Below are 27,243 nucleotides of genomic sequence, written 5' to 3'. Positions count from 1 at the left end.
ATAAAACTAGGATAACCAATACAAGCTTAGCAACAATACACATCTTCTTTTCTTCCTAATAAAACAAATTGTAAGCAAGGTAAGACACCACAGTTTCACTAATTATTAACTAAGATTTAACAAGTTTGAAAATGCATTTAATGAAAATAGATTCATTAGTTACTTCTTACTTAGCACGACCCTTGTTAAAATACACACTAATCAAAGTAGAGACAAAATCACGTGTTTACTTTTTTGTGTATTTTTGCTAGGCAATGTTGGAGTTGCTCTAAGTTAGTGATGTGATTAATAGGAGCTTGCCATGTACAAAAGAACTTCTGGTTATTAAGCTAGACTCATTGTGTACACAATGTCTATTGACATAGGTAGAGAGGTCTGTACAATGTATTTGATAATATGTTAATGTTTTTCTTGTTTATTTTCTTTATAGATTGTTTTTTTATGACGTTTGGAAGCATACTTGCAAATTAAGATCAACTATTGAATTTTTTTTCTTTCCTGAACTAGTACTTAGTTGTAGTTGCAAATCAAGATCGAGTGTTGATTTTTTTTTTTTTTTTTTTTTTTTTTTTGTGGACTCCACGTTAGTTCATGTTAAGATTTACTTTGATGTTTTTTTGTTATACTTAATGGATTATTATTAAAGTTGTTTGATGGATATATTTTGATTTATAATATGAATTGTTTAGTGAATTTTTGTGTGGAGTAGTGTATAATAGCTAATGGATTTCTTAGTACAATTAAGACGCTATTGGAATATGAGCAGGGATATTTGGGAAATAATAATTTAAATTGAAATATAAACTACGGAACAAGTTTAGTGAAGAATTTGTTTTGTCATTTGTACTTGTTATTATGACAAAATAATTATTCGTTGTTAATAAACATTTTTTATGACAAAATTTATTGTAGTTTATATATAAAAGTTTTCATTGATTTTGTTGTTTGGTGACTAGAAATTCCGTCATGTATATATATATATATTTCGTCACCCATGCTTGACTTTTGGAGACAAAAAATTTCGCCAACTTTACATCTTATTGTGATGAAATCATTTCCTCATCAATGATCAACATGTGTGACAAATTTATTCAACTAAAGTTATAAATATGGTACTGAATAACTATTTGGTAACAAAAATAAGAATTTTTTGCAACAAAATATTATTTTATTGATGGCAAAAAATTTCATCACTGAAGTAATTTCATTGGTGACAAAATTATTTTTCGTCACTGTAATTTTTAGTGAAAAACATGATAAAATCGGTGAGAAAAATATTTCCTCACAAACATCTATAGTGACGAAACTAACTCTTTAGAGAGAGAAAAAAAATCATCATTCAAGGCCCAACTTTTTGTAGTAGTGTCACATTGAATCAGTTCATCACCCCGGTAGTTGTGAGTATTCATCAAACCACAAAAAATAAAGATTCAAAGAACCAAACAAAAAACAAAAATGGCAATACACAAACAGACAAAATCTTATGAAAAAGCAAATCAAAGTAATTTGCTGTTATATCATTTAACTTCTCATAATCAAAACAAACAAATAAACGAACGAATGAATGAATCAGTACACTATTTTTCTATATAGCCTTGGCAATATCGCGTATACACACCACTCCTATTTTTTATCAATCCCATGTATTTTCAGACCAAAGTGAAACAAGACGAGGTAGCAGGATCATACAAATCAGGAAGCAAGTACTTCCTCCCATTATCACCAAGCGCATTGTAGCTAGCACCAGTGGAAGCATCAACCAACAAGTCCCCTGGGTACCCTGAATAAGCCCCCTTAGCATAGACCCCAGGGCAAGCTGATGCAGCCTCTAGAGGTGCATCGGCAGGCCCTTGGTAGTAGCCATTTCCAAATGGGTTCCTGGCGGTCCCAGCCAATAGGCTAGCCAGGTTGGTGACCATCCCGTCTAGACCCACATCGTTGTTGGGTGCGACCAATGGTGGGGTCTGTGGTCCGTACATGGGTTGGTGGAACGGCCAAGCGCATTGACCCGGGCATTGAGTTTCCGAGTTGCCAACCCAGATAAAGGCGAACTTGTAATTCTTTCCCTTAACTTGCTCACTTGATTTCAATGACCCGTGAGTCCCACACCGACTCATACAAAACCCGTCAACGGTGACGTCCGAGGACGTCAAAATAACGTTAACGGCGTTCTTCTAATCGCCCTTTGACGCCAATTGTTCGATCTGTGTCTGAGTGAGCGACTTTCCGAGAGAGTAGCTCTCGTCGAGAATTTGGTTGCCCGGAGAGAGAGAAAGGAAGAAGGGTTTTTTGGATTTGGCGGCGGTGAGGTGGTAGTACTTGGCGGTGGTGCTCCACCAGGCGACGACGGAGGGGTTGTTCCGAGATGGGGAAGAGGAGAGGGAGGTGATGAAATCAGATATTACGGCTCTCTGGGAAGGCTTGAAATTACCGTACCAGATGAGATTGATTGGGATTTTTCCGGAAAGAAGAGGACCATTGTGGTATTCTAGGAGGGTATTGGGTTGGTTTTGGACTAACTCAGTGAGTTTTCTAGCTGCTAGAGAGATTTGAAAGAGAGAGATTAGAAGGAGGAGTTGTGGGATGAGAGAAGACATTTTTTGTGATGTAGAGAGATTAGAAAATGGTTTTGTGGTAATGGAGGAGAGCAGAAAGAGAAGAGTGGATGAGTTGGTTTGAATGGAGGTGTGTGTAGAGGTGAGTATTGTTGGAAATGGTTATAAAATTCTGGATAAAATCAGAATTTTTTCTTAAGTTCGGTCTATTTTTTAGGTGGGCCCCGTGCGTCGATTTTCATGGGTCAAAGTGGTAACACGTTCTATGCCGCGTTGTGATTCACGTGGTATATTTGGTTGTTCAAAACCATTACCGAGTGAATGGGAAATTGAAGCCAAAGTGTGCTCCATAGAAATGGAGTTTTGGTGGAAATTCCTTAAGCTTGTAAAATGGCTTGTCCCACATTGATTTGGTGGGAGGTTTTGAATGGGTTTATAAGGCTTGGGTTTGGTACTTGGGGTGTGCCCCAAGCGGTACCCAAGTGTTTTAGAGGGAGAGATTATGGGCAAAATGGGCTAGACCCATTGGACCCAAAAATCACCACACATGCGTGCGCCGCCGTCCGGGCGGTTTGGGCTTGGGCGCAGGTGTGTGGTGTGAGGTTGGGTTGGGCTTGTTTGGCCCAATACTAATCTTTTTGGACCAAAAATATTTGAATTTAATGTTATTAATTCAAAATTAAACTGGTTTGGTCGGTACATCCAAACAGGGCCCTCCCCGAAATAAACCAGTCTGGTATTGTTGCACACCCAAACAGGGCCCTTCCCGTTTTGTTATCTGTTTGAAATATAACCCAACAGATTCAAATCTGTTTGAATTCAAAACCAACAGGTTTCGTACCTGTTCAATTCAAAACCAATAGCCACCTTTACATCTATAAATAGACTAGCCTCCCATTTGGATTTAACTCCAATTTTCGTACTCCATCCTCTGATATAAATCTCTGCATTTTGCTGTATTTATTTTCTGAAACAAAGAGTGTAAACACTCAGTGTGTTCGTAAGGCAAACAATTTGCAGTGCTGCTATTGTTTGTAGTAGATCATTTCATCCTGGGAGATAGACGTCCAATTTCTGAAAGCACCGTGGAGAGGACGAATCTGTCTTAAGGACACAGTGTCAAACACTGGACTTGATCAGATTATAATTCGAAGAAATTAAATCAAGTAAGTTATTTAATTTATTTTCAGTGTTTTATTATTTATTTAAATCAGATTTTAATTTTGTTTTTGTAACAAAATAAAATCTGTTTTTATTTATTTTTATTTTATTTCGAGTTTGATTTTTGTAATCAAACAAATTCTCTCCTTTCCTTTATTTCTTTATATTCTGGTTGTTGTTTAGTATACAATAGAATTTAATTAATTTAAATACAGTGAAGTTAGTCCAACAATCTTAAGACAGACCCACCTAAAAAATCTTCATTGTATTTAATTTTTTGTAATTTCATAAAGACATATTCTGGTTGGAAAAACAAATAGTGTTTATGCTATTTGACAGATAGTAGTAATATACTGTCTCTTTTCTTTGACAACTAGTAGTAATATACTGGTGTCATTAACAATTGCAGAATATTAATTTGTGTTACAGAAAATTATTGTGATATTTTATTTTTCTAGTTTTAATAACAAGGAAAATAAAATTATTTTGTGTTAAAATTTATTTTCTGGTTTTAGTACCTAGAAAATTAATTTGTGTTTTAATTTTTTCTAATTTTTGTAATCAGAGATTATGGCTACTGCAACTGAAACTGCATCTGGTAGTGGTACTCCTATTGTCCAACACCGATCCAGAACCATGTTCATGTACCAGTCAATCATGGAGAAAAACTGAAAAAATTTAACGGTACCGAGTTTAAGACATGGCAGCAGAAGATGTTGTTCTATCTTACAACTCTTAATTTGGCCCGGTTTCTCCATGAAGAGGCTCCAGCAGTTAAAGAGGGTGAAAGTGATCGGCAAGTTGTTGCTGCTGTAGATGCTTGGAAACATTCAGATTTCCTATGCAGAAACTACATCCTCAATGGCCTTGACAACATGCTGTATAATGTATACAGTCCTTTAAAGTCAGCAAAAGAATTGTGGGATTCTTTGGAGAAGAAATACAAGACAGAGGATACCGGCACGAAGAAATTTGTCGTCGGTAAATTTCTGGACTTTGTTATGATAGACTCCCAAACGGTAATTTCTCAAGTTCAAAGTTTTCAAATAATTTTGCATGATATTCATTCAGAAGGTATGTCTCTTAGCGAGTCATTCCAAGTTGCTGCTTTAGTGGAAAAGTTACCACCGGCTTGGAAAGATTTCAAAAATTATTTAAAACATAAACGCAAAGAGATGACCATGGATGAGTTAATTGTAAGATTAAGAATTGAGGAAGATAACCGAAAAGCTGAAAAGAGGAATGGGAAAAATCCCATTGAGTCCAAGGCTAATGTGGTTGAACAAGTTCATAAACCACATAACAAAAAGCGGAAGTTTATTGGAGATGGTCCTAAACAAGGCGACAACAATGGCAACAAGAAGTTCAAAGGAAAATGCTATAATTGTGGCAAGACTGGACATCGAGCTTCTGATTGCTGCTGCCCTAAGAAGGATCATGGAAGTACAAGTAAGAAGACCACCAATCAAGCCAATGTAACAGAACTGGATTACATCTCTGACGGAGTGAATGACATCAACCTCTCTGCTGTGGTGTTTGAGGCTAACTTGGTTAGAAATCCCAAAGAGTGGTGGGTTGACACTGGAGCAACTCGTCACATTTGTGCGGACAAGAAGATGTTCACTACCTACAATGAGGCTGGAAATGGTGAACAACTTTTCATGGGAAATTCTTCTACTTCTACTGTGGCTGGACAAGGAAAAGTTATCTTGAAGATGACATCAGGGAAAGAATTGACCCTCAACAACGTACTGCATGTACCTGACATCCGGAAGAATTTAGTTTCTGGTTCTTTGTTAAGTAAAAATGGTTTTAGGCTTGTCTTTGAGTCTGATAAATTTGTATTAACAAAGAGTGGTATGTATGTAGGTAAGGGATACATGAGTGATGGTCTCTTTAAGTTGAATGTAATGACAGTTGTACAAAAAATTGCTATGAATAAGAATAACACATCTTTTGTTTATATTCTTGAGTCAAATTTATGGCATGGTAGATTAGGACATGTGAATTTTGATGCTTTGCGTAGATTAATTGGTTAAGATTATATACCAAAGTTTGAAATTAATCCTAATCATAAATGTAAAATCTGTGTAGAAGCGAAACTAACTAAGGCTCCATTTAAATCGGTTGAAAGAAAAACCGAACCTCTAGAATTAATTCATACTGATGTATGTGATCTAAAATTTATTCAAACTAGAGGAGGCAAAAAGTATTTCATAACATTTATCGATGATTGCACTAGATATTGTTATGTTTATTTACTTAGAAGTAAAGATGAAGCCTTAGAAATGTTTAAACTCTACAAAACAGAAGTTGAAAATCAACTTGGTAAAACCATTAAAATGGTTAGAAGTGATAGGGGTGGTGAATATGATGCACCATTAAATGAATTTTGTGCACAACATGGCATTATTCACCAAACTACAGCCCCTTATTCTCCATAGCAAAATGGAATTGCTGAAAGGAAGAATAGAACCCTCAAAGAAATGATGAATGCCATGTTACTAAGTTCAGGCTTACCACAGAACTTATGGGAGGAAGCAATATTGTATGCTAATTATGTTCTTAATAGAATACCCCACAAGAAAACCAACAACACTCCTTATGAATTGTGGAAAGGTCGACCGCCTTCCTACAAATACTTAAAAGTGTGGGGGTGTTTGGCAAAAGTTGAAGTTCCTGTTCCTAAAAAGACTAAGATTGGACCAAAAACAGTAGACTGTGTGTTTATTGGTTATGCTCAGAATAGTAGTGCATATCGGTTTCTGACTTATAAATCAGAAATACCTGATATAAATGTGAACACTATTATAGAGTCAAGGAATGCTGTGTTTTTTGAACATGTCTTTCCTTACAAGAAAGGACATGAATTAAGTTCACAGAAAAGAACTTATGATTGTACACAAAGTCAAGTGACTAATGACAATCAAACACAAGAGACTAGTAATAGTCTCGACCAACAGGATTTAACTGATGATGAACCAAGACGAAGTAAGAGAGCGAGAACATCAAAATCCTTTGGTCTAGATTTTCTAACATACCTGTTAGAAAATGAACCTCAAAGCTTTAAGGCAGCAATGACAAGTCCTGAAGCACCTTTGTGGAAAGAGGCTGTTAATAATGAAATTGAATCCATTATGCAAAATCATACTTGGGAATTGGTGGATCTTCCACCAGGTTCTAAACCTCTTGGATATAAATGGATATTCAAGAGAAAAATGAAAGCAGGTGGTTCAATTGACAAGTATAAAGCAAGACTTGTAGTTAAAGGTTACAGACAAAAGGAAGGTCTGGACTATTTTGACACATATTCCCCTGTGACAAGAATAACATCCATTCGCATGCTTATTTCTATAGCAGCATTGTTTAATTTAGAAATACATCAAATGGATGTTAAGACAGCTTTCTTAAACGGTGATCTAAATGAAGAGATCTATATGGAGCAACCCGAAGGGTTTTTAGTATCAGGACAAGAAAAGAAAGTTTGTCGACTTGTAAAATCCCTTTATGGATTAAAACAAGCACCTAAGCAATGGCATGAAAAATTTGATCATGCAATGCTTACTAATGGGTTTAAGATAAACGAATGTGACAAATGCGACTATGTTAAAAACACTGACCAAGGATATGTCATAGTTTGTCTTTATGTAGATGACATGCTTATCATTGGAAGCAGTCAAAGCATGATCAAATCAACTAAGCAAATGCTTAACAAAAGATTTGATATGAAAGATATGGGAGTCGCAGATGTAATATTAGGAATGAAAATTACTAAAACATCTGACGGATATGCATTATCTCAATCTCATTATATTGAGAAAATTCTTGATAAATTTATCAAGGATGATTTGAATTTAGCTAGAACACCTGTAGACATCGGTCTTTATTTATCGAAAAATAAAGGTGATGCAATGTTTCAGTTAAAATACTCCCAAATCATTGGAAGCCTAATGTACCTAATGAATTGTACTCGTCCTGATATAGCTTATGCTATCAGTAAATTGAGTAGGTACACTAGTAACCCCGGAGAAGACCATTGGAAAGCGATCATTCGGGTTCTTAGATATCTAAGATTCACCCATGATCTTGGTTTGAACTTTACTCGATATCCAGCAGTACTTGAAGGTTATTGTGATGCAAATTGGATATCGGATACTAAAGATTCAAAATCCACAAGTGGATATGTCTTTACTTTAGGAGGTGTTGCTGTTTCTTGGAAATCCATGAAACAAACTTGCATCGCACGATCCACAATGGAATCCGAGTTCATTACTTTGGACAAAGCAGGAGAAGAAGCAGAATGGCTTCGTCACTTCTTAGAAGACATTCCAATGTGGCCAAAACCTATGCCAACTATTTGCATTCATTGTTATAGTCAATCTGCAATAGGCAGGGCACAGAATCATATGTATAACGGTAAGTCACGACATATTCGTCGTCGACATAATAGCGTAAGGCAATTGTTGTCAAACGGAATAATCTTAATAGATTATATAAAATCTAAAGAGAATATTGCGGATCCGTTAACAAAAGGTTTGACAAAAGAGCTAGTGTATAGTTCATCGAAGGGGATGGGATTAAAGCCTATTACATAAGAGTCGTCATAATAGTAACCCTACTTATATGACTGGAGATCCCAATAACTAAGTTCAAAGGGACAACTAAGTTATGTATGGCTCACTAGAAATCACCAAGGGATTAAAAACTCCCTACCCATTCCTATGGTGAGAGTGATATCTGCAACATATGTTGTATGCAGGGGTACAAGGATAAGCTTTGCTTTTAATGATTACTTATATCTTGATTGAGGCATAAATCAAGACGAGTATAAGGAGATACTCACAATAAGAATCAACTATATGAGTGTTGAACTGGGGTCGGTTCTATGAGAATGAAGAGGCTAAATTCTCTAGAAACACTTATGAAAACCAGGCACGTTCAAGGCCAAAATGAACACAACAGTGAGAACCACGATGTGTTAGAAGATATTTTGTGTGAAATCTATTGTCTTGGCTTACACAAACGGCTGAACAATTCAAGGCATCGCGTCCATTGGTTAGCCAGTAAGTCCGATAGGTTATCACTAGGGAAGGTTCAAGGCCGAAAACTACCTATCCTGATGCAAGATATTTTTGACTTATACTCTTTCGATAAATCTGCATATTGTTGCATTTTCGTTGTCATCAAATTCCATTCATGTGGGGGATTGTTGGAAATGGTTATAAAATTCTGGATAAAACCAGAATTTTTTCCTAAGTTCGGTCTATTTTTTAGGTGAGCCCCGTGCGTCGATTTTCATGGGTCAATGTGGTAACGCGTTCTATGCCGCGTTGTGATTCACATGATATATTTGGTTGTTCAAAACCATTACCGAGTGAATAGGAAATTGAAGCCAAAGTGTGCTCCATGGAAATGGAGTTTTTGTGGAAATTCCTTAAGGTTGTAAAATGGCTTGTCCCACATTGATTTGGTGGGAGGTTTTGAATGGGTTTATAAGGCTTGGGTTTGGTACTTGGGGTGTGCCCCAAGCGGTACCCAAGTGTTTTAGAGGAAGAGGTTATGGGCAAATTGGGCTAGACCCATTGGACCGAAAAATCACCACACGCACGCGCGCACTGCCGCCGCCGTCCGTCCGGTCAGTCGGGCGGGCTGGGCTAGGCTTGGGCGCGGGTGCGTGGTGTGAGGTTGGGTTGGGCTTGTTCGGCCCAATACTAATCTTTTTGGGCCAAAAACATTTGAATTTAATTTTATTAATTCAAAATTAAACTGGTTTGGTTTTACGGTACATCCAAATAGGGCCTTCCTTGAAATAAACCAGTCTGGTATTATTGCACACCCAAACAGGGCTCTTCCTATTTTGTTATCTGTTTGAAATATAACCCAACAGATTCAAATCTGTTTGAATTCAAAACCAACAGGTTTCATACTGTAACAAGCCCGCGGGGGGACCTCGCTACAGCTCGGACTCGACTTTGTAGTCACGGTTCTAAGTCTGAACCAAAGAATCCAAATCCGGCAAATCGTTTTAAGAAAACAGATTTTTGAAAGAAGTGCCAAACATGGACTGCTTTGCCAGATACAGAGTCGCCACCTAAATATTTTATTTTGGGAAATTTAGGAAACCCTGACTCGGTGCCAAAAGGCCACGTGTCCGTCATTACCAAAGTTGCCTCGGCTCGGGAACTTGGGTACGATTGGGGAAGGTCACTTCGTGAGCACCCCCGCTCGCCCGATCAAAGATCGGCCTCTACTAACCATGATATCAATTTTTGAAAACTATGTGTGTCCTTATTCCGGTTATTAGCCTAGGTCACTATGTGATGCACACAGCATATAAGTATAGACCGGGTTGCCTGAATTGGAACAAAACATTTCATGTTTGTTTATTTGAAAGTGGTTTGATGGTGCTACCCGCAAGTAGGCTAAGACGTGGATTTGCCACCCTCGGGTGGGCTTAGAAAACATGATTTTGCCACTATCTAGTGGGCTTAAAACACACATTTGATGAATTATTCCAATTCAAATAACCCAACCTTCACCCACAGGCATTCAGGCAGTTATATCAGATAAGAACATAGCCTCATGGTAAGCATGCTATTCATGGCAGTCACTCACACGCATGCGAGGATGCTAAAGCATAAAACTTACCGGGTACTCCAAGCCAAAATGGAAACCACATTAGAAATTATGCATGATCCTAAGTATACAAAAATGCCTAATGCAACACATGCAAAATGCAACTATAGCAGGCTCGGCTATTCTAAGATGGCATATGAAATGCTACAACTATCATGTATTCAATTTGGAATTGAAAGTACAATGCAGTTAGTATGATGCGCCGAGCCCGGTGCATGCAATACAGATGGATAAATGCAAACATGCTGTCATACTGTATGCTAATTGAAATATGCCCTAATCTAACCATCATAAGCTGGTAAATAAAATGGAAGAAAGACGTGGGGTTGGAAGACATACATCACACTCACCCACACTTATTACAACATTGCCCTCGCGCAGAGGGTCCGAATAAATAATATACAGTCCCGAATAAATATTACAGTCCAAATATGTACAAAACCCTAGTTAATTACTAAATTAACTAAGAAAACAATAAAACTGGCGTGCAAGCCAGGGACTGCCTTGCTTCTGATGGATGATGCATGTCCGGGTTGTCTTGCGCGGAAATCCACCGGAATGCCCCAATTAGCCTCTGTTTACACCTGTTCTTGAAATGCGTGCCGAGCCCCAAAAAGTTGCTGATTCTTCGTTTTGCTGCAACAGAGAGCAGGAAAGGGGCATAGCAATGTATTTGCACAGGTATATGCATGTCTCGATCCTCGCGCCACCAATCACGCATACCGAGGCATGATGGCCGAGGAATCGAAATGCACAACTCAATATAGGATGAATGCACATGAAACTACAGCTAAAACCTAACTCCATCATGGATAATCCGGAGTGTCGGTGACTGGGGAATTGAGACACATTCCGTCACTCGGAGTACGAAATGTACCTCGTTTCCTGTGCCCGGGCTAACTCCTATTCCGGACATAACGCAAAATGCATGATATGCATGAAATGCGACTAAGATACAATCCTAACATACATAATGCTATGGAATGACATGCCTCGAAATGCGTGCACACGGGCACGCAAATCGAGAAAATGACAGAATGCAATCTAAGATACAACCTAGTATGCACAATGCTATGAAAATGATATGCCTCGAAATGCGTGCACACGGGCACGCAAACCGAGAAAATGACAGAATGCAATCTAAGATACAACCTAGTATGCACTATGCTATGAAAATGATATGTCTCGAAATGCGTGCACACGGGCACGCAAACCGAGAAAATGACAGAATGCAATCTAAGATACAACCTAGTATGCACTATGCTATGAAAATGAGATGCTTCGAAGTGCATGCACACGGGCACGCAAACCGAGGCAATGGTATACGCAATGCAAGTGACTAAAATGGCATGGAAAATGCAACAATGGACTTATACTAACATGAGTGAGCCTCAGCCACACTCACATAGGATGCCGAATGATGAAAATGAAGTGCCTCGAAATGCATGCACACGGGCACGCAAACCGAGGCAATAACGGAATGTGATGCAATGGCATGGAAACATGATATGGGCTTATACCAACATGAGTGAGCCTCAGCCACACTCACATAAGATGCCGAATGATGAAAATGAAGTGCCTCGAAATGCGTGCACACGGGCACGCAAACCGAGGAAATGACGGAATGTGATGCAATGGCATGGAAACATGATATGGGCTTATACCAACATGAGTGAGCCTCAGCCACACTCACATAGGATGCCGACGGATAAAAATGAAGTGCCTCGAAATGCGTGCACACGGGCACGCAAACTGAGGCGACGACAAAATGCGATGAAATGACATGGAAATGACAAATGGGCTTATACCAACATGAGTGAGCCTCAGCCACACTCACATAGGATGCTGACGGATAAAAATGAAGTGCCTCGAAATGCGTGCACACGGGCACGCAAACCGAGGCAATGACGGAATGTGATGCAATGGCATGAAAATGACAAATGGGCTTATACCAACATGAGTGAGCCTCAGCCACACTCACATAAGATGCCGAATGATGAAAATGACGTGCCTCGAAATGCGTGCACACGGGCACGCAAACCGAGGCAATGATAGACGCAATGCAAATGACATGGAAATGACAAATGGGCTTATACCAACATGAGTGAGCCTCAGCCACACTCACATAGGATGCCGAATGATGAAAATGAAGTGCCTCGAAATGCGTGCACACGGGCACGCAAACCGAGGCAATGACGGAATGTGGTGCAATGACATAGAAATGGAAAGCAATCATTCTAATGGAATTTCAACAGTAAAATATGGGGGAAAACAGTCCCGAAATGAGGCGAAATGACACCAAATGCATTGAATTGTCCTGAAATGCGAATTAGGCACCCGGAATGGCCTATAGCTATGCCAAATATGCACAATATGGACATGCAATGCAAAGACAGAAGCTAGACAGTCCCAAAAAAATCATTTTCACAGTTATAAACAAGGCCAAACAGCAAGCATAGATATGGCAAAAATGGCATGCAAGAATAGGGGCCAAGAGAGGGGTAATGAAGCAAGTGATATAAGCAAAATCCAAACTGAAAAATTTCCTTCTACAACATTGAAGAGGGACCAAAAATATGAATGTCTACAGTATATGGAAAGCCTCGAATCAATATACAAACATGCTAAAAAAAAGGCACAAGATTGAGGCTCAAAAGGTGCTATAACATGAAGTATACAAAATAATCACCAAACAGAAAAAAAGTGTTAATGAAACATGAAGTATAGGCCAAAATAAGGCCACTTTAAGTTATGTGAAAAAGCCAAAAACAGAAGCAAAGGGGGCTACCAATTTATGCAAAAATGGGGCCAAATAAGGGATATAACTACAAGTGACATATGGAGGCACCAAATGGTGAGGGGCCCTTCAACAATGTTGAAGAAGGGCCCAAAATAAGCACATTCACAGATTACATCATGCTCAAAAATAGATTACTCATGGGCCAAAAATAGCATGCAAGATCATGACATATAAGAGAATCAGTGAAGCAAGTGCATCATGGAGGGCTCAAACAGGGTTGAGCCCTTAATGAGACATGAAAATGAGCTCAAAAAAATGGTAATTTCAGTTTTTGTCGGAGCTCAAATGTATAAGAAGGAGAGGCTAAGAAATATTGCAAAGAAAAGCTCAAAAAAGAGAAAATGGCAACTCACCTTTGGAGACAAGTCTTTTGTTACTTCTTGGACCAATTTGCAGCTCCTTTAGCCTTTGAGAAGCCCTCCTTGTTGCTGGAAATGAAGTGGTGATGGTAGAGCTTGGAGGTGATGAAGAAAACAAGGTGTAGGACTTAAGGTTTTTTAGGAAAATGAGAAGGATAGAGGGAGATATGGATCTTGAGGCTTGAAGAACAAATTTTCTAACCCTCAAAACAAACAATGGCAGCTGGTTATATGGACCAAAAGGAGGGTGTAAAGGTGGGGGAAAAGGAGGCAAGCTTTCCCCCACAAAATATCCCCCGGATTGGGATCTTTTCTGGGGGAAACAGCTGCACAGCTGTAAAGTACCAATCATGAGGAACATGGCCGGCCATAAACTTTTTCTGCAGGTGGCCGGCCGGCCACCCCCCCTAGCCGGCCAGCTAGGGGTCAAAAGGGTCAAGTTCAATTAGTGGCCGGCCACCACAAAAAGGTGGCCTCCCAGGTCTCCTCTTCACAACCCTGTGGTTCGAATTTGGAAACTATGAAACAGGAGAGAGAACAAGCCATTTTCAAGAGGGGTTCAAAAGGGTCAAATGGAATTAATGGCCGGCCATAAACTTTTAGGGTCCTCCCATGTGTGTACATCACAAATATGTGGTTCAAAGTTCAAGAAAATGGCCCCAAGGCGTTCAACATTAGCCCGGAAGGAGGGGTTCAAAAGGGTCAAATGGAATTAATGGCCGGCCACCACTTTTTAGGATCCTCCCAAGTGTGTACATCACAAATATGTGGTTCAAAGTTCAAGAAAATGGCTCCAAGGTGTTCAACATTGGCCCGGAAGTACGAAAAACGGGCGTCGGAGGGCGCCGGAGGAGTAAAAAACTGGTTGCTGCAACAATTGCTGGCCTCCCACCCTTCTACGGCCTTCCTAGTGATAAAACAGAGGTACCTGCCAAAAATGAACGAAAACCGATGCAAAACGAATGTTCGGGGGCCAAAACACGCAGTTCGGGGCCCCGGAAACTGCCCGTTAAACACCGAAAGTGGCGTTCGGCCACGAAGTGGGTTTCTCAGACCCCAGTGTCCCTCAAAAGGGAGAAAATAAGATGTATGCCAAAAATTAGAACAAACGGAGATGGTCAGGCGGTCCCGAACCGAGGCACACGGCCTGACGGCCCCGAAAATCGGAAACCGGGCTCCGAAATGGGAAAAATGGCCTACGGCCACCAAATGTAGCCCGCGGGCATTGAGAGATAGTCTACAGGACCTCTCCCTTCCCTCAGGAAAAGAAACAGAGAAAACCGAGTCTGGTTCGCAAACCGAGACAAGGCACAGAAGAGGGTTCGGAAATCCGGAGGCGGGGCTCGCAGTCAAGACTCTGAAACTTCTGAACGAGCACATTATGAAATATCACCAAGTGCTCAACTGGTGACGTCTGAGTCTCAAGGTTGGTCAAAAATGGGGTGTCTACAGTTGCCCCTCTTAGACAGAACTCGGAAGTCACAAGTGACGGGAGTGAATGTCAAAGCCCAGAGACGACCCATTTTTGACAAGGCCGAAGACTTAGACAAACGTACAAGATAAACAGAAATGTGCCCGCAGGCAGGGGGCAAAATGCAAAATGATAATGCAAGAAGATTTTGAAGATTGGACTTATACGCTACGCGAAGCCGGTGTTGAAAGTCGGACTTATACGCTACGCGAGGCCGGTTCGAAAATTGAGGATTCATGCAATGCACTGCAACGTAGTGGCTAAAATGCAATGTAATAGCTAAGAGGTAAAGGTACCTTACAGGGGCAATTGGCAATGACTTACCTCATGCTACTGGGGATCTTCCGCTTCTTTTGGTTGAACTGCAGGTACAACTTTTCTCCCTGACCATGGTCGCAGCTTTCCCTATTCTCCAACGGGGTGACAGACTAGGTTGGTTCAGTATCCAGAATTGAGGTGCATACACGCTATCTCAACCTATGGGGCTTCCATACAGATTTCAAGCCGAGGACACGCCCCTGGGTATTTAAACCAGACTTTAGTCACGGAAATCCCGAACCTTTACGTTCTAGGCATCAGCCATTCGAACTCTAGTTTCCACCGTCGCAGTTGGTCTCCTAGGAACTCACCGCAAACACAGGCAGGTGGCTATACCAGACCACCAGAAGTCGTTCGGGCATGACAAACACCAAAGAAATTGCACCTTTAGAGGATTTAAGGTCTCCTAGACCGAGAGTGCACAAGATAGTGTGAATAAAGATGCAGGATTTAAGGTCTCCGCAGACCGGAGGATTTAAGGTCTCCTAGACCGGGGAGTGCACAAGACAGTGCGATACAGAGTGAATGCACAAAACAGTGCTAAACAGATGCACAAAATAGTGCGATGCTACAGGTGTACAAAATAGTACGAGCAAGGTGAATGCACAAAACAGTGCGATACCAATAAGGTGCGCAAGATAGTGCGATACAATGCACTAACAAGTACAAGTGAGATGCGCAAGATAGCGCGATGGAATGCATGCAAAATGCAAGTAAAGTGCACAAAACAGTGCAATGCGCAAGAAAGCGCGAGTGATTTGAAATGCACAGGACAGTGCGATACGCCAAACAGCGTGATTGAAATACACTAAACAGTGCGATTGATTCGAAATGCACTAGACAGTGCGATGCGCTAAACAGTGCGATTGATTTGAAATGCACTAGACAGTGCGATGCGCTAAACAGCGCGATTGATTTGAAATGCACTAGACAGTGCGATGCGCTAAACAGCGCGATTGAAATGCACTAGACAGTGCGATGTGAGATACAACCACAAGATGCACAAGACAGTGCTAGTGAGATACAAAGTGCAAGTGCACAAGATAGTGCGAGTGAATGCATGTTCTATGCAAATGAGGTGCATTTTCTATGCAAGTATGGAAGAGTGCATTTTCTATGCAAAAGATACGAGCATTTTCTATGCAAGAAACAGGAGCATATTCTATGCAATATTGAAAGCAAATTCTATGCAGGATCGAAAGCAAACATATTCTATGCATGAATCATAACGATGTGCGGCACGCATGCGACAACAGTGTATATGAAAATGCACATTCTATGTAGTAGAGGAGCATCAAATATGTACTCTAGTGCCTCTGATTTACCTCTTAGAGGACTTTGCAACACACTCAGCTCAAAAAGGGCACACCCTGTTCATATTGGCGAGAGATAACATCTGTTGCTGCTGCTTTAATTGTCGTTCTGACTTGAAGCATGCTTAAGCTTGGAGTAGAGGCACACTCATTCTTCAGGGCACTGGCAAGGCCTGAAGAGGTACATATGGAATGCAATCTCAGAATTTTCTGAAGGTGAAACACACTCAGATGCTCAAAATTTTCCTTATTTTCTTTTGCTTTGCAGTCCGGAACTTATATAGCTTCAGATAGGTCCTGGTTTTGCTGTTCTGACATAACCTGGGTTGAACCTTGCAGTTTTATGAAAGAATGAATCTCGGTTTGCACAGATGTGGAGAACGGCACGGCGCTCTGAGCGCAAAACGATTTTATTGGAATTGGTAAATGAGCTTTTGACCGGGTATCGAGCCTACGACTGAACATAGCGAAAAAGACTCAACAAGGAAATAAAAGGCACACAACCTAGACACATCGAGTAACACTCGAAACGACTCAAAACAAGAATCGAGATAAAAACAAAAAGACACGACACTCAGACGTGCACGGGGAGCGTGTTTCACCGGGTAGTGTTTCCCACCCTTTCTTATTTGTGGCTCTCACATCGCTTGGCCCTCAAGCTCTGTTTTTCTGAAAAAAAGCCCTCTTCTCACTTTTCCTCTCATCGCACATCTCTCTATTCTTCATTCTCTCATTTTTCATCCCTCCCCTGGGTGGTTGATGGACGAACAGCAAATTGTGGGCTCGTGCCCCTAGCATTCTGCTAGATTCTCTTTCTTCCGCTCACAGCTAGTGAATTCCTCCCACGGAAGGGTTGTGCTACAACTGGGTGTGTGGCAAATCCGCAGCTAACATCAGTTGATGATGCTTTGCTGGGGAGCTTGGACGTGATAAGATCTGTCCAGATGACGGAGTGGAATATCTTGCCCCATTCTAGTTCGTGCTTCGCATTTTGCTTGATACCTCGTTGTTTGGAGGATGTGAGAGCTTTCTGCCCTTAGTTGTGCCCTTTTCTGGCAAGTAGAGTGCCCTTCTTGGCAAGTATGTTGACAATGGGAAAGACAGGAAGCCTGACTCAACTATGCCCCTATTTCATTATTTTGACCATTTTTTTGTTTTGGTTTTCAAACAATTTTGACCAACATGAAAGTTAGATTAACATGCTTGTTCGATTTTCGGATTTAAAATCATGCAAGTTAGGCTGAGAGCACTGAAAATTTTCCTCTTTTGGGTCCAAGAAATGGTCCAGTTTTGAAAATTGAATACTTTTCGAAAGGGTTAGTCAACCTCAGTAAAAATTCTCAAAAACCATTTTTGCAAACGACCACTGCCCAACGAGCACGGAACCTACTCTTGAGATGCACAACTTCGGATTCGAAGGAAGATTGCCCCTTGCTTGAGGGGAACTGCATGGCAACGAAAAGTTGCCCCTTGTTTGAACGGCGTCGCGGCGCATTGAATGGCAACGGAAAGTTGCCCCTTCGTTTGGATGGCACCGTGGTGCATTGAATGGCAACGGAAAGTTGCCCCTTGTCTGAATGGCACCGTAGTGTATTGTAATTAGCCCTCAGAGCGATGATTGCAACCGAACTCCCGGATACAGAAAAGACAAAGATGATCAGAACCATCGCATGGACATAATCGAATTTGAAGTGTTTTAGGGCTGGACTTCAGAATGAAGTTGCCTACGTATCCCAATGATGGGAATCAAGCCTTACGTAGTTCGGGGTTAAGGTACACTCGGGTATTAACCTCTCCTTTTTAGGCTCTAACTTTTGCCAAGGCGCCCGTTGCGGGTTTTCGACCTTGCGAGCTTTGTTTTTCTTTTCTTTTCAATTCTTTTCATTTCTTTTCTTTTTTGATTTTTTTGTTCTTTTCTTTGCATCCTTCTTTTTTGTTCTCTCTTTTTTTCTTTTTGCATTTTTTTTTTTTGCTTCTTTTTCGTATTTTTCTCTTGCTCTAACTTTTGCCTAGGTCGCCCTTCCGGGTTTTTCGGCCCAGCGAGCCTCTCAAAGGGTAAAAGTATAACAAGTCCATGCCAAATGGTTCTGAGATCCTGGAGTCGTCTGAATCTAGGAGAATGGCTGCTGCTTTGCTTTGTAAGCTTCTTCTGATGAGATCTGATCTTCTTGACCTGACTTTGGTGCCTCTTGTTCGAGGGCTGCTTCAAATCTAGCCACACAGGCCTCACATCGTAGTTGACCGTCGAACCTTCTGATTTCAAGTTCCAGGTTTGGAAGCGAAGGGGTTGAGTCTCGAGGCCGAGAGCGATCCTAGGCTGCATAATCTCAAGAGCGATTCCACACAAGTCTTCGCAAGACCGCGCAAAATATTTTGATTTTGAAAATTTTTAAGAAAGCGACAAATCGCTCGCGCTGAAGGCAGTGTGAAACCAGTCTGGATCAAACCAGGGTCCTTCTCAGTACTCACGCTAACAAGCATGATTTCATTCATTAAGGGCTTAACACGCCTCTCTTTCTCTCAAATGATCAAAGTTTTGCAAATCCCGAGGAATTCCTTCCTCTTTGTTTTCACTGCAGTGTTCAAAAAGTTTTGGAAAACTTAGGTCGATGCAATGATTCTGGGGCACAAGAGAGCAGGTGGAATGTACTGCCATTTCATTCAGATTCCGTCACAACTAGCACACGGCAGAAGCGAACACAGAAGTGCAAAAATTACTGCTGTTCATTCAAATCTTTTGGTACAACTGGCTCCCTGGCAGAAACAGACTCAAAACAAAACGGTGACGCCCGAGGTAACACCCCCCGGAATCACCCGACTCCTGTACAACAGGACTGACTCGATACGACAAGACAGATCCAAAATAAAAAGAGACTGACTCAAAACAAAACAACAAGACTGACCCAATACCCGAGTCGGAAACCGGCATTCGCAAATGCTCAAAACAGTGCATGCCATCCACCATATCTGGAGTAAACTGAGCGCTGCCCGCAGGTGGTTCATCCCTCCAATCACATCACATTATCCCTTACAAGTTCACTGATCAAGTGCCGATAGACTTTGCAGGACCTGGTGCGGGGATAACCCCATTGTCAAATAGATCCTATACTTCATGGCAAAGACGGAAGCAGGCGTTGGTAGTATGGCCAGTTTGTTGATGGTACGCGCAGTACTGGGTAGTATCATGTGTAGCCGGAAGAGGGTTCGGGAGAGGCCGAGGCTCAAGGGGTTTGAGATGGCCTTGTCCAACAAGGATTTGGAGAGCTTTGGACAAAGGCATATAGAGGGCATGGAAGACCCTCTGACCTCGGGGTTGGTATTTCAAGGTTTGTGGATTTTTGCTGGACGCACCAGCAGGGGAATTAGCAGGTGCTGGCCTAGTTTGCTGATCTCTTCCGAGTGGAGGATTAGGGCTGAAAGGAACATTCCTCGTACAAAGGCCCTTCTCCTGGCTTGCCCCTTGATTCAGACTGCTCTCATTCTGAGTGGTGAAAGTGTCATCCACAGTTTTTGTAACAACTGCGAGGACTTGCTCTTTGTCCAGTCCCTCAGCTTTCAAAGCCTCAATGTCCCACCGAAGGTGTTCATGGGGACCAATGCCTGCCCCTACCTTGCTCTTACTAGTCGCTTCCGCTTTGTCAAGGGATTGGCTTTCCTCAAATGCAGCCCGTCCCAACATCGGGGAGTCTTTCGACATGAAGTTCCCGGTATGTGGTGTGGTCGATGATGGAGCCAATATCCCGGAGGCCAGATCTGTCACGGTTTTTTGAAGATCTTTAATCATTCCCATCAACTCAGAAGTAGTGGGTTCACGGGTTTGAAATGGTTGAGGTTCGGGTGTACCCATCATGCATAAGTCCATGCTTTCTGGGATAAACACCTCAGGCTTGGGTAGATGGGCCGGTGTGATGTATATGCTGGGGTCAAAGGTGGATGACAGTATGTGGATGTGATTGAGGTAGGCAGGAGATGTTTGGTCATTGGGGTCCGGAGGTGGAGCTATCGTCCGGTTGTCGATGAGATTTTGGATCTCATGACGAAGGCGGTAGCAACGGTCGGTGCCATGACCGCGCTGCTGATGGTACACACAGTACTTGGCGAGGTTATGTCTGGCTGGGAGTGGGTTGGGAAGAGGTTGAGGATCGAGGGGTTTGAGATGCCCTTTTTCCATCAAGGCTTTCAGTGTGCTAGTCAGGCTCATATAGAGGGGGGTGAAAGTTCTACCCTGAGCTCGGGCTGGGCCAGCTGTTTGTATGCTTGGTTTGGCAAAAGGGTCGGCTGTGGCGTCTGTATTGATTTCGGTGGGTTTGGGACTAGCGCTACTACCAGCGTTGGTACTCCCTGAAATCACCTTCCTTGTCAGTTCCCTTGTCCTGGGGATGATCCCGCTGTTGAACGCATTCTCGACTTGAACCCCCAGTTCATGCAAACTTTTGAAAGTGAATAGTGGAGCAACTATCAACTTTTGCAACATATCATGCTCGAGGTTTCGGACCATCATCTGCACTTGATCCTTCTCAGAAGGGCGACGATCTGTCATTTGTGCTGCCTTTGCTCTCCACCTTGCAACGAATCCCACAAAAGGCTCTGTTGGGTTCTGGCGGGTTGCTTCAAGCTCTTGGATGGTCATTTCAACTTGGGTATTGTAGGAATACTGATCGACAAAGGCCTCAGCCAGTTCTTCCCAGTTTTGCTTCACTGTATCCTCCAATTTGGTATACCAAGTGGCTGCCACACCCGACAGGGTTCTTCCATACAAAGAGAGTTTCTGTGGCTTAGTCAGACCCATCGGCTTCAAGAAATCTAAGAAAACTCGGATATGTACCATTGGATCTCCAGACCCGTCGAAACGGTCGATATATGGCATTTTGAATCTGTCTGGGAGCCGGATGGAAGCCTCGGTGTGCCCATCCTCAATGCCAGGAATGGAGTTAAGGCCCTGTGCCCTTTTGAATTGCTTCTCAAGGTTTGCAATTTTCACTGCAGTCGGATTGAACTCATCAACATGAAAGGGTTGAGTTTTCTCATTAGGCTGCACCAGGGGTCTGAGCACCTGAGCTTGAGTCAACCCTTCTCGAGGATTCAGACACTGCAAGTCTTCAACTGGCGGAATTGGGTCAAAGTTCGGCTGGGGTCCCAAAGCTGGATGTGAGGCAGATGCCCCAGATGGGCGCTGCGTTTCAATACTGGTCTCAGCTTGCATGGCAGTTCCCCGATTTAGCGCTGCTGTCACGGCTGCGAATTCTTCCAAACCTTGTGCCATCACGGTCTGCTGAGTCTGAACAAAAGGGATGTGACTGGCGACTGACGGATTAGATGAACAGATGAGCCCTGACCGGCTTTTCTTTACCTTGCCTCAGCGAAAGAACACTGGTTGCCCTTGAATTGAATTTCTGACCTAACAAAGTCTATCAGCACAAGTTCGATGAACCTCGGGGGATATCGGAGCCTTCTGAAGCTATGGTTCCCAGACTACCTTGCAAAAGAGAAAACAGACAGCATCTCAGCCTGATTCCACCTGAATAGATATGAGCCTATTTGAATGAGTGTGCTCTCTACTGAATTCTGCCCCAAAATCCGGCCTCAAAATCTGAGTCTGATACCCACGGGTAAAGCTGACTCCCAAATACTGATAGTAATGCCCGCAGGCCTGATGCCAAAATTCGCAAACTGGTGCCCGCAGGCCTGACGCCCAAACTCATACACTGATACATGCATTCCTATAGAGACGCACTCTAAAGCACATAACAGATAAGTGAGAGCCAAAACACCCCTATGTTGGGGTAGGGTTTCCCTGTCCTATTTTGTCAGGAGCCAGGGTTTCACTACGCACGCAGCGGTTTCAAACAACCTATAAACGGGTAAGCAACCTGTCCTAATTTGGAATGGTCACTATGGATCCGAATATGCACTAGGTCGAATGGTCAAAGAGGGTGCCCCGGTAAAACCGGGGTTTGTGTTCCCATATTGGCAGAGCCCACAACCGGTCAACCTTATGGTTATGCCTTGACAAGACAAGCCTCCGGCAAACCGTTCAGGAATAGCAGATGGCAAACACGGTGTCCTAGGCGCACCAATGCAAATGCAATGCAAAGAAACACACAAGTGTAGTCAAAAACAGATATCACGAGTTCGAGTCAAGTTCTCTAAATCCCCAGCGGAGTCGCCAGAAACTGTAACAAGCCCGCGGGGGGACCTCGCTACAGCTCGGACTCGACTTTGTAGTCACGGTTCTAAGTCTGAACCAAAGAGTCCAAATCTGGCAAATCGTTTTGAGAAAACAGATTTTTGAAAGAAGTGCCAAACATGGACTGCTTTGCCAGATACAGAGTCGCCACCTAAATATTTTATTTTGGGAAATTTAGGAAACCCTGACTCGGTGCCAAAAGGCCACGTGTCCGTCATTACCAAAGTTGCCTCGGCTCGGGAACTTGGGTACGATTGAGGAAGGTCACTTCGTGAGCACCCCCGCTCGCCCGATCAAAGATCGGCCTCTACTAACCATGATATCAATTTTTGAAAACTATGTGTGTCCTTATTCCGGTTATTAGCCTAGGTCACTATGTGATGCACACAGCATATAAGTATAGACCGGGTTGCCTGAATTGGAACAAAACATTTCATGTTTGTTTATTTGAAAGTGGTTTGATGGTGCTACCCGCAAGTAGGCTAAGACGTGGATTTGCCACCCTCGGGTGGGCTTAGAAAACATGATTTTGCCACTATCTAGTGGGCTTAAAACACACATTTGATGAATTATTCCAATTCAAATAACCCAACCTTCACCCACAGGCATTCAGGCAGTTATATCAGATAAGAACATAGCCTCATGGTAAGCATGCTATTCATGGCAGTCACTCACACGCATGCGAGGATGCTAAAGCATAAAACTTACCGGGTACTCCAAGCCAAAATGGAAACCACATTAGAAATTATGCATGATCCTAAGTATACAAAAATGCCTAATGCAACACATGCAAAATGCAACTATAGCAGGCTCGGCTATTCTAAGATGGCATATGAAATGCTACAACTATCATGTATTCAATTTGGAATTGAAAGTACAATGCAGTTAGTATGATGCGCCGAGCCCGGTGCATGCAATACAGATGGATAAATGCAAACATGCTGTCATACTGTATGCTAATTGAAATATGCCCTAATCTAACCATCATAAGCTGGTAAATAAAATGGAAGAAAGACGTGGGGTTGGAAGACATACATCACACTCACCCACACTTATTACAACATTGCCCTCGCGCAGAGGGTCCGAATAAATAATATACAGTCCCGAATAAATATTACAGTCCAAATATGTACAAAACCCTAGTTAATTACTAAATTAACTAAGAAAACAATAAAACTGGCGTGCAAGCCAGGGACTGCCTTGCTTCTGATGGATGATGCATGTCCGGGTTGTCTTGCGCGGAAATCCACCGGAATGCCCCAATTAGCCTCTGTTTACACCTGTTCTTGAAATGCGTGCCGAGCCCCAAAAAGTTGCTGATTCTTCGTTTTGCTGCAACAGAGAGCAGGAAAGGGGCATAGCAATGTATTTGCACAGGTATATGCATGTCTCGATCCTCGCGCCACCAATCACGCATACCGAGGCATGATGGCCGAGGAATCGAAATGCACAACTCAATATAGGATGAATGCACATGAAACTACAGCTAAAACCTAACTCCATCATGGATAATCCGGAGTGTCGGTGACTGGGGAATTGAGACACATTCCGTCACTCGGAGTACGAAATGTACCTCGTTTCCTGTGCCCGGGCTAACTCCTATTCCGGACATAACGCAAAATGCATGATATGCATGAAATGCGACTAAGATACAATCCTAACATACATAATGCTATGGAATGACATGCCTCGAAATGCGTGCACACGGGCACGCAAATCGAGAAAATGACAGAATGCAATCTAAGATACAACCTAGTATGCACAATGCTATGAAAATGATATGCCTCGAAATGCATGCACACGGGCACGCAAACCGAGAAAATGACAGAATGCAATCTAAGATACAACCTAGTATGCACTATGCTATGAAAATGATATGCCTCGAAATGCGTGCACACGGGCACGCAAACCGAGAAAATGACAGAATGCAATCTAAGATACAACCTAGTATGCACTATGCTATGAAAATGAGATGCTTCGAAGTGCATGCACACGGGCACGCAAACCGAGGCAATGGTATACGCAATGCAAGTGACTAAAATGGCATGGAAAATGCAACAATGGACTTATACTAACATGAGTGAGCCTCAGCCACACTCACATAGGATGCCGAATGATGAAAATGAAGTGCCTCGAAATGCGTGCACACGGGCACGCAAACCGAGGCAATAACGGAATGTGATGCAATGGCATGGAAACATGATATGGGCTTATACCAACATGAGTGAGCCTCAGCCACACTCACATAAGATGCCGAATGATGAAAATGAAGTGCCTCGAAATGCGTGCACACGGGCACGCAAACCGAGGAAATGACGGAATGTGATGCAATGGCATGGAAACATGATATGGGCTTATACCAACATGAGTGAGCCTCAGCCACACTCACATAGGATGCCGACGGATAAAAATGAAGTGCCTCGAAATGCGTGCACACGGGCACGCAAACCGAGGCGACGACAAAATGCGATGAAATGACATGGAAATGACAAATAGGCTTATACCAACATGAGTGAGCCTCAGCCACACTCACATAGGATGCTGACGGATAAAAATGAAGTGCCTCGAAATGCGTGCACACGGGCACGCAAACCGAGGCAATGACGGAATGTGATGCAATGGCATGAAAATGACAAATGGGCTTATACCAACATGAGTGAGCCTCAGCCACACTCACATAAGATGCCGAATGATGAAAATGACGTGCCTCGAAATGCGTGCACACGGGCACGCAAACCGAGGCAATGATAGACGCAATGCAAATGACATGGAAATGACAAATGGGCTTATACCAACATGAGTGAGCCTCAGCCACACTCACATAGGATGCCGAATGATGAAAATGAAGTGCCTCGAAATGCGTGCACACGGGCACGCAAACCGAGGCAATGACGGAATGTGGTGCAATGACATAGAAATGGAAAGCAATCATTCTAATGGAATTTCAGCAGTAAAATATGGGGGAAAACAGTCCCGAAATGAGGCGAAATGACACCAAATGCATTGAATTGTCCTGAAATGCGAATTAGGCACCCGGAATGGCCTATAGCTATGCCAAATATGCACAATATGGACATGCAATGCAAAGACAGAAGCTAGACAGTCCCAAAAAAAGCATTTTCACAGTTATAAACAAGGCCAAACAGCAAGCATAGATATGGCAAAAATGGCATGCAAGAATAGGGGCCAAGAGAGGGGTAATGAAGCAAGTGATATAAACAAAATCCAAACTGAAAAATTTCCTTCTACAACATTGAAGAGGGACCAAAAATATGAATGTCTACAGTATATGGAAAGCCTCGAATCAATATACAAACATGCTAAAAAAAAGGCACAAGATTGAGGCTCAAAAGGTGCTATAACATGAAGTATACAAAATAATCACCAAACAGAAAAAAAGTGTTAATGAAACATGAAGTATAGGCCAAAATAAGGCCACTTTCAGTTATGTGAAAAAGCCAAAAACAGAAGCAAAGGGGGCTACCAATTTATGCAAAAATGGGGCCAAATAAGGGATATAACTACAAGTGACATATGGAGGCACCAAATGGTGAGGGGCCCTTCAACAATGTTGAATAAGGGCCCAAAATAAGCACATTCACAGATTACATCATGCTCAAAAATAGATTACTCATGGGCCAAAAATAGCATGCAAGATCATGACATATAAGAGAATCAGTGAAGCAAGTGCATCATGGAGGGCTCAAACAGGGTTGAGCCCTTAATGAGACATGAAAATGAGCTCAAAAAAAGGGTAATTTCAGTTTTGGTCGGAGCTCAAATGTATAAGAAGGAGAGGCTAAGAAATATTGCAAAGAAAAGCTCAAAAAAGAGAAAATGGCAACTCACCTTTGGAGACAAGTCTTTTGTTACTTCTTGGACCAATTTGCAGCTCCTTTAGCCTTTGAGAAGCCCTCCTTGTTGCTGGAAATGAAGTGGTGATGGTAGAGCTTGGAGGTGATGAAGAAAACAAGGTGTAGGACTTAAGGTTTTTTAGGAAAATGAGAAGGATGGAGGGAGATATGGATCTTGAGGCTTGAAGAACAAATTTTCTAACCCTCAAAACAAACAATGGCAGCTGGTTATATGGACCAAAAGGAGGGTGTAAAGGTGGGGGAAAAGGAGGCAAGCTTTCCCCCACAAAATATCTCCCGGATTGGGATCTTTTCTGGGGGAAACAGCTGCACAGCTGTAAAGTACCAATCATGAGGAACATGGCCGGCCATAAACTTTTTCTGCAGGTGGCCGGCCGGCCACCCCCCCTAGCCGGCCAGCTAGGGGTCAAAAGGGTCAAGTTCAATTAGTGGCCGGCCACCACAAAAAGGTGGCCTCCCAGGTCTCCTCTTCACAACCCTGTGGTTCGAATTTGGAAACTATGAAACAGGAGAGAGAACAAGCCATTTTCAAGAGGGGTTCAAAAGGGTCAAATGGAATTAATGGCCG

General features: G+C 42.4%; 1 pseudogene; it reads right to left on the bottom strand.

Moving 5' to 3' along the window:
- Positions 1-1,481: 1,481 nt before the first annotated feature.
- Positions 1,482-2,680, bottom strand: LOC114262168 (protein PHOSPHATE-INDUCED 1-like; annotated as a pseudogene).
- Between the last annotated feature and the right edge of the window lie 24,563 nt (positions 2,681-27,243).

This window comes from Camellia sinensis, chromosome 3, assembly GCF_055761805.1.
Source record: "Camellia sinensis isolate YWXY chromosome 3, ASM5576180v1, whole genome shotgun sequence".
Lineage (NCBI taxonomy): Eukaryota > Viridiplantae > Streptophyta > Magnoliopsida > Ericales > Theaceae > Camellia > Camellia sinensis.
This window is presented reverse-complemented; position numbering and strand designations above follow the sequence as displayed.